Raw genomic sequence first — 14,345 nt, forward strand, 5'->3', positions numbered from 1 at the left:
ATTTACACATCCAATTGTTTGCTGTTATTTTGCTAAAAAAAATGGTTCCTGAGAGCTGTTGTTCAACACTAGGAACCACTGGTAATGTTTTCCTACCCATCAGACTGTCTTCACTACGCACAGCATAGTTCTTAAAAGATTTCATAAGAACAGCTGGAGAATTTAAACATATTTTTTGAAATAGGATTTAATCAAACTGCAGCTAACTTATATACTCCATGAGAAGCTGTACTAGAAAACTCTCCCATATAAACTGTATTATAGTTTCTGATATATATATATATATATATATATATATATATATATATATATATATATAAAACGACTGAGGAAGAAGTATGCCAAATAAAAAGCTATTTATGATCATGGACTATACAATATCAATGTTTCACTTGTAGAAATTAAGTCATAAACTCAAACATTTTTGAGAAGTATCTTTTATCGTTCACTCAGGATATACACGCAGGAAGATAAGAGGGATTATTTACCAGTTAGAATCCAGGTAAATATTCATCTCAGTGGTGAGTAGACTAATTTGAAAATTTCTCTTTTACATGTGTAGCACCTGTAAATCCACTCCCCATCCGCTACTTTTCAGGAACTGTTTTGTCATCTATGAAAGAGAGGCCCTTTAGTAACAAAAAAATTTATACTATATTTTTGATAAATGATTTGAGTGCTCATTTTGAAAGTCAAAGAAATAATAAGAAACATAGGCAAATTATAGCTCTAATCACAATGCAGGTATATATATTTTGAAAACAAGAGAAGTAATAATAAACAACAGAAGGTTTCTGAATAAAAGAGGAGTCAAATAGGCAAGGGAAGGTGTTCTGATTTACTTATTTATTTAGACAGGTTTTTCGCTATGTTTTCCAGGCTGGCTTTGGACTTAATGATCCTACAATCTTAGCCTCCCAATTGCTGGATTACAGGCATGCACCATCAAATCTAGCCAGTTTCCTTGTTTAGATATCTATTCGACAAAAATGATGTTACAGGGTTAAGAATCCACAGTATTTTTTTTCTCATCTAAATGTGTAACTTTATTTTTGAAAAGTTGGGCCACCTGTAATACAAGCAGGGCTAACCAAGGCAGCTGGTGATTTCGTGTTAGTCAGAAACATACCTAATACTCATTAGGGCAGTAGATGTGGCTGCTACTGTCTTAAATGCAGATGGACTGTTTACAACTTTATTATTCACAGTTGTTGATCAATGGTTACTGGATGATCAGGAAACAATTTGTGCCTCACTCTAATCACTAAAGTAATGAAAGGAGATACCTGCAGCAAGGACTCCAACTACAAATACTGCAATCATACCTATGTTTTGCTGAATTTTCAATACTATTGCTCTGGCTGTTCAACTTCTATGTTGTCCAATAAAGCCTCATTATTCATAGAGGAACTCATAAAAGCTGTGTTTATTTCCTCTGCAATTTCTAAACATTCTGTTTGAATTATCTGATCTAACATCTCTGTAAAATGGTCTCTGATTTCTTCAACTGATTCATCACTAAATTTATAATCACATAACATTACAGTAGATCCAGGAATGGGGACAAAAACACAGTGAGGGAGAATGTGGAACTCTTTTTCAGAATCTTTTTTTCTGGACTTTCATTCAAAAGTAGATCCACAAGTAGTATTTCACAGCGATTGGCAACTGTGTTCAATATATCTCTCTTCACTGCCTGCACAGCATCTTTAACATTGAGTTTATTGCTATGAATGTAAGCTCTGTGTTTCACATCACCCTTAAGGTTTACAGAACCACTGCAGACCTGGACTGTGGCTGTGGATCTGTGGTCCGAATTCAGGAGCAAACGTGTTAGCACTCAAACATCAAAAGAATGGCTAGAAGCTTCAGTATTTCCTCTAGATTTTTTCTGTCCTTCTAATAGGTCACAATCTTCATCCTTAACTTGTCCATTAATAAAATACACACCATTTTCAATTTGCTTGGCCTAGTGTGTAAGTCCATTCTTTGTATTTTTCTCCAGAGTATAGCTGATAGAAGTCGCAGAAAGTGGGATGTGAATATCAATATGAACAGTACACTCAAGAGAAAGCCATGAGGTAGATAGTCTATTTTGATACTTCCAGTCTGCTGGTCTTGCTGAGCTGTTAGGATCATGGACATCATAAGTTCTACAAGATTTTTTTTTGTAGAAGAGCAAATGTGAAGTATCACTTGCTCTGAAACTTTCTCCTCTGTGAAATTCCACAGTCTTTTTCTATTCATAGACTTTTCCACAGCATATATTAGTCTGTGCAGGGAATTTTGAAAGTTGTTTGCCGGTTCTAAAGTTGTGATAATAAATACCCCAAGAACTAAAAGTCCCCCTGGTAGCATTCTGGATACCTGGTGGGCATGTTCTGTAGCCCATTCTTCATGCAAATTATCCAACTTAGTTTTAGGATGTTTGATGCTCTCATTTTGTTCCGCTTTTGGTGGTGTTCTAGTGGCAAGAATCACATAATCCTTTTGTGAAGAACACTGTCCTATTAAAAGACCAGAGACAAAAGGTTTTCCTTGGAGATTGGTATTTGGAAGATACTGGCCAACAGTCACATCTACAATGTAGGTTCATCCCATTGTTGGGAGCTAATTCAGTCTCCTATTCTACAGAATGTGCACACGTGGCAGATAAATCTACCTAATAGTCAGGGAATGTGGGTGCATTCGGCCACTGGCTACAGACTACACTTTGGTGTTGAGTATTTTTTAAAGTATAAAGAAATATGATATAGAAATTGTAAAACATTAGGGATAATTTCTATTTGTTGACATTTATCTTTCAGAATATATAGCATATAGAGGTGTGTGTGTGTGTGTGTGTGTGTGTGTATTTCCCTTAAACCACCACACTGAATATTTTTATGCTGGCATAATTTTATACTTGGAAGTAATTTACTTGTTTTCTCCTCATTTTGTATCAGTGCATCAACTCTATTGCATTTATTTTATTTATTTATTTATAGCAGTTCTAGGGATCGAACCCAAGGCCTTGCATATGCTATATTTCCCAGCCTGGTGTATTTATTTTAGATAGTGATTTGCAAAGCTGAGTGGTCTGCTCTAAGTCACACACTGAGCTGGTTCAGGAAAGAATATTAGATTTTGAGATGAGCTAAGAGTCCATTTTCTCTCCTCAATTATTAAATAAACCATATTGTAATATTATGGTTGCCTATATGTGAAGTAAGTGCTTATTGCTTAAATAAGCTGAAACGAATGAACTGTGAACATGATTATATGCCAAGAAAAGATTTCCTTCAATATCCTTAGAGGAGAATGGACAAATCCTTTCACTATCTCCGGGTGACAAAGTGTGAGATATCCAGGAGGTGGCAGCAGTGAGCAATGATGAAGAGTATGGGCACATCCCTAATTGAGAAGATGGATTGCCTTTTCCCAAACGAGAGGGAACTAAGTGGCTCAGATGTGGCAGATACATGAATACATCTAAATAAATGAGGGACATTTTTCACAGGCTGGTAACTTTAAAGTCAGCTGGAGGAGGCTACATCTTCCCAAACTTTATACTCTCTCCTTGATTCATTGGACCAACATGACTACTTTAAAATATGACATCATGAAATTATTTTCAAGGCTCTATGAGGGAGGGGAAAAGCAAGACAGTGGGATTAGTCATGCCAGATCAGTCTCACACCAGCATGACCAGAATTTGCAAAGCAGTTTAATTCATTATTGTCAAACAGTCTTATCACACTCATATGTGTATATATATATATATATTTGTGTGTGTGTGTGTGTGTGTGCGCGCGCGTGCGTGTGTGTATGTTGCAGAAATGTTTGAAGGGAGACATTGGTCATTATATTTCCCTATGGCAATTAGCCAATGGCTAAAATCTATAAAGTTACGTGTTATTGAAATCTATAAAGTTATGTGTACTTAGTTGTCTATCACTGTGTATCACATTGCCACCCAAATTTACAAGTTTGAAAACAGCATAAGTTTCTGTTATCTGTTTTTCTGCACTTTTTCTGTGCATTAGGAATCAGCAGCTTGGCTGCACTGTTCTGGCTTTGAGGCTCTCATGAGATAGCAGTATGATAGAATAGGGGCTATAGTGACTTGAAGGCTTTTCCTGATGATTGAGGATTCCCTTCCAAAACAGCTCAGAGGCAGTTCCTCTCCTGTGGATTTTTCCATGAGGATGTTTAAATGTCCTTATGGTATGATAACTGGTTTCCACCAGTTTGAGCAATCCCAGCAAACAAAGCTGTAATGCTATTTGTAATCCAATCTCAAAAATCACACATTTTCAATCTTATTGCACTTTGATAGCCATATATATAAACTCTGTTTCATTGTGGAAAGATGATAAGGGAGGTTGAATACAACGAGATATAGACTGTTGGGGCCACCTGGGAGGCTGGCTACCAATCTGTTAAGAGATCATTTTCTTTTTACAAGTGGTTGGAATAGAACACTTTTCACTAGAAAGCCCTTCTGAATATTTGTCACCTTGTCATCAGGTTGCGATGCAAAGCCATCATCATATTTTGAATCACTGATATAGAACAGGAAGCATGTGATCACCCATAGGGTAATTATGCTAGAATTGCTATCAAAGACTACTGAAGAAGCTCCCTCTGTTGTATTTAGCCCATGAAGAAAGCAAAATCAAAATACAACCAAATAAAACAAAGATCGGATAACCCTAAACAGAAAGGCTGGATTCCTTTGTCAACATTTTGTACTGGAGCTCAATGAGTAAAGCTTAAAAAAATACACTTAAAAGTGAAAGGAAGAGCCCTGTGCTCCGAACATTCAGGAACTTGACACAAATGATTGCCAAAGGTTTTGCTCTGCCTCCTGCCAAGTACCTGGGTGATAAAACTATACTCCTCATTTGATCATACTGTATTATTGAAACTGTCATGTTCTGCTGAACAGAGTCATTTGTTTCTCCACACTGACTGATTAGTGTTTTAGGTTGGCATCGTACTTGGCTGGCTTATATTGTGGTGTACAATGACTAATTGGCTTGAATTTGAACGATGGAGAGTTTGGATGGGAAGAGAGTGGGTGGGAACTTGTCAGTCCACCATTGTCAGCCTTGACCTCTAAATTGCTTGTTTCAAGACTCCATTTATCACCATTTGAACTTTTCTTCTCTTTGGCACCTATTCGACAATAAATCTCAATGTGACTGACCAAAAGCTTTCGATGTAAGCATTTCTTTGACCACCTATAAGAATACTTGAGCAAAGTAAGTCACCCAAGGGATTCCAGTTACCTGTGAATGGTCGGAAAATATTTTAGGGTGTGAAAGTTGTGGCATTAAAAACAATTCCTAGTGTGTGAGGACCTGAGGAATTCTGTAAGAGAACTCCGGAAACCAGTTGTATTGATTCATGGGTCAGTAGCAATTCTATTCACCAAAGTAGCATTTCTTTTTTCTTTATATCTGTACTCTAATGGCACCCAATATTAAATTATTCTTTGACTTAATTTACTTAGTCTAATCTACTCAGATCCCAGGCATTTTAGCCAATATGATATAGATTAGTGTTGCCCACCCTAAAAATCTGTCTCTTCTGAGAATATCACCCTAGGCACATGGTTGGCTGGAATAAGGACTGTGTTTGCAATTGGATATAGTCAAGAGCCTAATGTTTGGCCAAAGGAAAATAAGTGGAAGGTGTGGTAGTTTCTGTAAATTTTTGTCACATTGGGTGGTAGGTAGGTGTACTCTGACCTGTTTCACTCTACTTATTTCTGGTGTTTACAACTTAGATCTCTTTGTTGATTGGAACACCATGTTGGACCCCACATAAGAAATCATTACAAAAGTGGGAGGCAGTCCTAATCCCAGAAGATAATGAAGTTGCCATCACAGCCCTTATTTCCTTATGGGAAAGGAAACTCATTTGTTGAAGCTACTGCGTTTTTCATAGAATTTTCTTATTGGCTCTTCATGAACGTTTGGGTAATTTTTAAGATGCTGACAAACACAAGTCATTGCCAGTCACTCTGTAGTCCACATAGAAAGAAGCTATTTCTCTTTTCATGTGATAGTCAGGGGTAAATTGTTTCAGTAACACCGCAGGGGTGAGTCACAGTACCCCAGAGCAGCATGCCTAAACAGGTGCTCCAGATGCAGTCACTTCTGCTGACAGGAAAGCAGCTGCTTTCCGCTCTTCTCTGATGGTTCTGGTGCAGATTCCTAGGTGATTCATCATGTGACACACTCATTTGTTATGCACTAAAATAAAGAATGTTGATTTCAATCTTTGCAATCATTAATGTTTTCACATATGTAAAGTTATTCCTAGTTATTGTGACAACTGTTTATAGCATAATGAAATCAGTGGTAAAATTCTAATTCTGGTGTGCATGTTAGAGGTAGTTGGATAAGTGTGAGAAACTCAAATGTCTTTACATGTTCAAATGCTTCAAAATTTCTGCAGACAAAAGATGAAGAGAAAATAGACTTGGAAATAAATATGTAAAACACGAAACCTATAATGTTTGACTAACGAGCTGTAATCCTTTCCAAATCAAACCTCAAGTTTAATATGGATGATTCAATAGTATCCTATCCTTTAAATTGAAATCATCTGTTGTTCAATTAAAGAATTACATTTGTGTTCACTGTTACTATTTTCTGCAAAGCAATTATGGAATACTTATGCATAAAACCCTGAATTATAAACTGATGAAATAAAGTATAAAGGAATATCTAAAGTAGCATGAATATGTCTTAGCCAGCATGCTCTTGTCAATATAAAATGCCTAATTCACTGATGGTTTGAAGGAAATATGTGCTGGAGTTTCAGCAATAGTTTTCAGTGATGTGAGAGATACTTGGTAACTCTTTAAGATCATTTGGTAAGTTTAATTGGTGCTTGTGAAAGGCTATATTTAGATTTAAAGGGCCAATATTGTAGCTCCAATTTTGTAAATGAGAAACAAGACTTGGAGAATTAAATGATCTTTTCAAGATCAAAATGCTGATTAATGAAATACTTCTGAACCCATGTCTGTCCATGAAAAAAATTATGCTGTTTCTCATACATTGCACTAATTTCTATCCAATATTAGACTTTCATTAATATGCCCTACAGAATTCTTGGGAAATTGTAGTGATTATCACTTTGTTCTTAGTGGGTTGGGATATTTGAAGACTTTGTGATTCAGCTCAGTTGATTTACCAATTAATGTCTGGTGCACCAATAATGCAAATAAAGTTACCTAAGAAGCTGAAAACATGGATCAGCCCATGACCATACTCTAAAACCACATTCTTGATCTTTCTTCAAAGATGCTTCTTATTTTTGCAGAGGACATGCTGAACAATGACATTCTAAATTTATCCCCATGCGAGATATATAAACTTTTTAGTAATTTATTTCCAGGAATTTCTAGCAAGGATGTCTTAGGAAGTTTTAATTAAGAAAAAAAGAATGAATATTTTAATGAACTGATGCAGACACTACTATTGGAATGGGTGAAATGACCACACTATAGTAGATGTCATTGGAATGGTTTGTAAAGCATGAATTGAGCTGTGGAACAGGCTGTTCAACGAGTAATGAGGCAGCAGACATTGCCTTCAGCTTGTGCATTTCATCTTTCTGCCCAGTTTGCAGAATATCAAAGGGAGAACCTGAGAGAAGTTTAGAATAGCATTCCTCTGGGTCATATCCAGGACTCAAATCAGAGCTGTATGTTGAGCTCTGTTTAGAGACACTCTCTTCTCTCTTTACAATTAACTGTATGGAGTTTCCAGTGTAAGGCAAACTCTGTTTCCTTATCATACTGTGTATAAAAATTAAGCCTTTGGTTTTAAATGCAAATGAGTAAGCTGTAAGTTTGGGGGAGGGTAAGGCACTGAGTGAACTTAAATAAAATGAAATCCTGAGGGTTCCTTGAGCCCAGGTAAAGCATTTGAAGAGTTGAGAGATCAGTTTTACATAAGCAGTTTGAAAAACATCTCACACCTTTAGACGTTAGTTCTCATTTTATTGCCAGCACACTTTAAAGCTACCATTGAGATCAAAAGTGGTGTTTGCAAAACCTTACTCATTTTTTAGGTTAGTCTCATTTGTTTAGTCATTTAGTAAAATAAGACTTATTGGGAGATAAAATACCACAGCAACCACATTACAAACCAGCAAATCAATAAGTAACTCTTATACTTTATCATGAAAACTGCATTTGTTGCTTTCCACATCAATTTTTTTTTGTATATTTGCAGCTTTAGTTCTTTGCAGGTTAATAACTGTTTATTTAAATCAATACTAGCTGCTATTTGGACAAAATCTTTCCCTATTTGACCCACTCTCTTTCTAAGTTAGAAACCTGAAGCAGTAAGGAGCTGATTATTCTTATATTTTTATTTTAATATTTACTAATTTCCCATTTCCCACTTTCCAATCGGTTGATAGGCATTTGCTACATCTTATATTCTTAGAATTTCCCTATGACTCTAAACTATCCTACTGAGTGAAAGATTGGTTTTCTGATTGTGTAAAGTGATAACTGTACCTATACTATACCACAAATTAAGGTAAATAAAGTTTTTATAAGAGTTCCTGATATATAACAGATGATCAATAGAAGTTGGTTAAAATTACTATGTCATTGTTTTAGTCCTAATCATTACATTTATTGAGTAACAGCAATAATATTTTAACTAGTTTTTCTGCTACCTAGATTTCCTCCAGTCTTCTTCACAGAATAAGCTGAACTGATCATTTTTAAGGTGAAAATATGCTTTGCCTTAGTTTTCCCCATTGTTTTATTATGATAATTCCCTGCTTCTCATAAGATATAATTTAAACACGTTATTGTGATCTTGTTTCTCCATAGCATTTTTTAATCTTCTAGGTCAAAATTCAATCTTTTAATTTAGTATTTGTAAATCTAATGTTAAAAATAATTATTACCTTTAATTTATTTTTGGTTTAATGATTCATGAAGTAGAGGGTTATTACTCAACAATTAACTTGATTTACAAATTTAGATATTTTAAATTACTCTGAATGTTTAAGGTCAGGATCAGGGTCAGGGTTAGGGTTAGGTAAATATGCTGACAATCCCACTCACCACTCTGCTTGGAAGGAAGTTAGCAAATCAAGCTTTGGTATGTGTTTGTTACATATGTGTCACATGCTTTTTTGCTTTTACTGCCCTTCTACTTTTCATCACTTGATTTTGATTAATAGAATTAACTTTTGGATGATTGAAGACATTTCATAGCTGCAGGGTTAGAATCAATAAATTTTGTATTGCCTGATTGAATTCTTCCTTCTCATATTTTGTCTTGTTCATTAGAGATCATTCTTTTATTGATGCTCATCTTCACTCCACCCCAGATCATATGGAGCAATATTCACTTCCCCAGCACACCAGGTTGTGACTTTCCCTCAGATCTTTGTATCTAAATTTGGAATCATCCTGAGATGAACTTTTTATATTTTTTTTACTTTTATTAGTATATTTTTGAAGTACATTCACTGTAGGGAATTGGTACATGTACATAACATATTTCAACTCTTTTTTTCCCCCTTCACTTCTCTTTTATTTTCCCAGCATGAAATTCATTTAATTATCAGAGCTTATAAAATTAATTTTCACATATATAGATTGAAAATCAGATTAATAGGCCGAAGAACATATAAAAATGTGTAAGACAAGTGTACTACTTAAGATTTGCTTTAGAGACATTGTCTCTGCTGGATTTCAGTCTCTCTCTCTCTCTCTCTCTCTCTCTCTCTCTCTCTCCTATTATCTGTCTTTTGATAAACTTCATATGGGAAGGTTTTCCTGCTTTGGAACTCAGGGGTAAGTCCCTTTGTGCTTCTACTACAACTGTGTATATTCTCCTGTAATTTTTATCACAGTATATTTTAGGTTTGTATTTTCTTATCTACTATCTCCACTAGATTTTAATCTCTCTCCCTTTGCTTCCCTCCCTCCCTCCTCCTCTTCCTCGTCTCTTTTCAGAATGGGGATTGAACTCAAGGCCTTTTCACTGAGCTATGTCTCCAGCCCTTTTAAAACTTCTTTATCTTGAGACAGGGTCTCACTAAATTGCCAAGGCTGGGTTCAGACTTGCAAATCTCCTCCCTCAGCCTCTATCAGTGTTGGAATTATACATTGCTTCTTTAATATTCTGAAGATTAAGCCTAAAGAAACTCATACAGAAGGTGCTTAATACGTAAAGAAAAAAAGTAGATGAAGTTTAGGGAATAGCTTTGAGACTTTAATACTGTATTCTTATCTACAAAAGATTGAACAGGATAGAGTCCAGGAACTGCTACTTCAAAGTATGGCCTGTTGGCATGCTGAATATTTTAAACTGAAGAAATTTGAGAAAACTGCAGAGGCAGGAATTTCTCTTTCTTCTACCAATTCCCCTAAAGTGAATCATAAGACCTCCCCCTGTAACAGGTTCCCTTCTGATACCCAGCAAAAAGGAACATCATCATTTCTGAAGATGATAGGGGAAAAGAAGAATCCAAACACACAGATCTTGTTAAATTTCTTCTAGTTTATTACCATTACACTATATCCTAACTATCCACTCTTCATCACCACTAACATAAAAATGCACAGGCTTAACCATTCCTGGGGGTCTTCATTTCCTTATGAATATTCCCATGTCATCTAAAACTCATATTAAACACCTTTGTTTGCTTTTCCTTTGTTAATTTTTCACTATAGGTGCCCCCCCCCCAGTGAACATAAGACAAGTAGAAGGAACAGATATTTTCCCTCCCCTACAAATGCTATAATGATAAATCCATGTTGTTGAAGCTATTAAAAGATCTAAGGTAATTGTAATAGGATTTTTGTTAGACTTGTCAATTTATCTAATTCCATATCACTGGTGGGGTGGAGTCATTAACTCAGCTCTCTTGGGTACAAATGGCAAAATTCACTTTGGCTTTATTAGAAATGCTAATGATGCATTGAATGAGTAATCTAAAAGCAAGAATCAAATTTTCTGTTAAAGAAAATGACACCGTTTTCTCATGACTGATGTGGATGAAAAACAATGATTACAATACTGATGAGGTAATTTTAAGACAAGATAGCTCAAGTTGCTACTTTGGTGTTTTCTTCTACACAAAGGCATGCTCTCATGGAGTCTTGGCTAGTGTTAGGGTGAGGCCTTGACCTCAGACTGTCTAAATAGGTAAAGATCAATTCCTAGGTGTTTGTTTTTTAAATTTTTCTTTGGAACATTCAAGCTTTTGTTTTTGAGATAGAATTTTTTTTTTTTTGGTACCGGGGATCGAACTTGGGACCTTGTGCTTGCAAGGCAGGTGGCAGAAGCACTGAGCTAAATCCCCCACCAAGATTTTGTTTCTGAAGCAATCCAGTTAGATATGGCATGGAAACTCCAGAGAAAACAATTAGCATTTTATATTTAACTATAACTTTCAATGTATCATACAATATTTGTACTATATTTTGCTGAAAGTGATTGTACTGTATTTCTGCTGAATGACTCGCTGACTAATGACAGTCACAGATGCTGTTGTTACATTCTTGGAATCACTATCTGAACAAAAATAAAGTTAATGTGCTCTTTTCTTAGTTACAATAAATTTCCAGGTATCACACAAATCATGAAAATAGTCAATGACAACAGATTTTACCAATTACTGCTCTGTAGTTCATTTGGAAGAAACATTTGAAGTTGAATATGCACACTAGGTTGAATTTATGTCTTTCTTTTATATTTAAATTTGCAAGGAAATGATGACTGAAACAAGGAAAACACTGTAAAATTATGATGCTATGTGTGAAATTGTTATGCAGAAAAATTTTGTAATTCTCCTGTTAGGGAACAGGGTTGACACACACTGCCGTATTACTGTAGGTAATTATGACATGATTGTTATGTTTTGAGGGACATGATTTGCCTTTGAGAACCAGAGGGATATCTCAAAGCTTTCCCAAAAGAAAAGAATATTCTGAGATGACATTATTAAAAATCCTATTAACAATTGTATGTTATATGTTTTGAACTTTGGCATTCATACTGCTTAACACTGTTTTTTCTTAAGTAAGTATTGAGGTCTGATCTAGTTTTAAAAGTCACTCTGTTGGCAATGATTTCAAATGCATTTCAATATAATACTAAATTTCATGAAATGAACAATAGTATTTTTCACTATTTGTTTTGACATTGGGGAAATATCTGTAGGGTGAAATTTGTTAGCTAGTGAAGAATACCACCTCATACTTCACTGATATGAAATGCTATATTATAAAAGTAACTCAGATTTTCTTCTTTTAATTAGTGTCTATTATTCTACATAGAATGTCAGAAAATAGAGAGACAAATAGTGATTTTAATTCTTTTTAAGTTATCAAGAATTCAAAAAATATAAACCATCTTCTGGGGATAAGGACAAGGAGAATTATTAAATCAAGCATGGGCTAGAAAAACTGATCTACGAATTAATGGCTACTTTTCAAGTATAAATAATTTAAAGAACAAAATAAAGGATCGATAAAAGGAAAATAAGGAGATAGATCTTTCACAAATGGGAAAAGGACCAAAATATGGTGTGTTTTGGGGGGTATAAAAATAATTATGATGTATCATGTACATGTACCAACTTCCCATGATCAATGTAATCATTCTGTACTCCCAACACATAGTAATAAAAAATTAAAATATCAATAAAATAATAGGAAGAAAACCAAAATAAAATATAGCAGTAAAAAAATAAAAAGAATGTCTGGGATAGTCAGCCTCCAACATGACCCTCTGATGATCCTCACTTTTCAGCACTCAAGCCTTTGTGTGCTCCCTTCTTCATGGTCCATGCAACCAGTAGAATGCTGCAGAAGCTGTGGTACATCACTTCCAGTGCTAACTTACAAAAGCCATCACTGCTTCTGCCTCCCTCTCCCCCCAACTTTTTTCTCAAATAATAATGGATAAGTCAGCTTCTGTGTTGTGAGCAGAGGCTCCTGGGGAGAAGCATGGAGGCCTCTGGACAACAGTGAGTGACGACCAGAGGCCTTAGTGTGGAAGGACAACCTGGAAGCAGACTGCCCAACCCCAGGCAAGCCTTCCGGTGATTGTCACTCCAGTTGACATCTGAATTGCAAAGACACTGAGTCAGAACCCCCAATGAAACCACTTCAGAATCGGCAGACATTTGAGATAATAAACATTTTTTTATTTAAGTCACTAAGTTTAAAAAATATATTATTATACATTTGCAATAATAATTACATTGATCATAGGGAATCTGTATATATGCAAATCACATCTTGATCATTTTTACCTCTTCTTTCTCCTCTCTTCCTGACCCCATTACTCAGAACTCCTTCCTATCTCTAAAAAGTCTACCTCAGCCACTAAGTTTAGGAGCAAATTTTACACAGGTATGGATTGGCAATGGAAAAGCTATAAGAAATCACGTATTGGTTGTGCACAGCTTGACACATGCATGCATGTACACTTGATACATTTTTAAAGACACAAAAAAATCCTCTTTTCTTATTTATTTTCTTTTGGGTACTGGGGATTGAACTCAGGACCTTGTGCTCTTGAGGGAGGTGGCAGCACCACTGAGCTAAGTCCCCAGCCCAAAAAACTGCTCATTTGCTTATATATTTTTTTCTTTGCTTATATTTTTAAACCTTAAGAATTCTGAATTTTCCTTTCCTGATAAGATATGTGAGAAAGTGTAGACCCATTACCAGCTTTTGTGGACTATCCTTTCAGAAAGTGGAAGCCATGAAGTTTGAATGTAACAATGACAGGATTTTTATTATTGCTGTTTTTGGTGGTGCTGGTGCTTTTTTCTTTGTTTGTTCTGGTAGAGACAAGACTCCTTGCCAGTATATCTCCTGCCTGAAGGGATGGAATGGATATTAAGTGACTCAGCATTATATAACAAGGATATTTATACAAGATACAGAGGTTATCTTCCAAAAAAAAGTATAGAATTCAAATCCAGTAACAATTCTGTTGGTCTTTGCTTATATAGATCTTGCCACTAAGTAAATTATATTAGTTTCTAAGGTCATTATAAAAAATTTTAATAAATGGCGTGACTTAAAACAACTGAAATTTAATCTCTCTTAATTCTGGATTCCAGCAGTCTGAAATCAAGGTATTTACAAGGCACAACCCCTCTTTTCTGTTGTCTTCCAAGCTTTTATTAGTTCACTATGGCATAATGGTCTTAACAAGGCCTTTACTCCTATGTTTTTCTGTATCTTCCCCATCTTTTTATTAAAATATCTGCTATTAGTGTAGCAGACATCTCTGCCCAGTATTAGCAGGCTGTAAGTGGCATAAGCTTCTTGCCCCTTCATAATTCGGCTA

At 35.4% G+C, this 14,345-nt stretch overlaps 1 pseudogene; it reads right to left on the reverse strand.

The window, feature by feature from the left end:
- Positions 1-1,255: 1,255 nt before the first annotated feature.
- Positions 1,256-2,601, reverse strand: LOC101698612 (protein odr-4 homolog pseudogene; annotated as a pseudogene).
- Positions 2,602-14,345: the final 11,744 nt, after the last annotated feature.

This window comes from Heterocephalus glaber, unplaced genomic scaffold (assembly GCF_053883595.1).
Source record: "Heterocephalus glaber isolate CG9 unplaced genomic scaffold, H.glaber_assembly_v1.0 deba00001442, whole genome shotgun sequence".
NCBI classification, from domain to species: Eukaryota; Metazoa; Chordata; class Mammalia; order Rodentia; family Bathyergidae; genus Heterocephalus; species Heterocephalus glaber.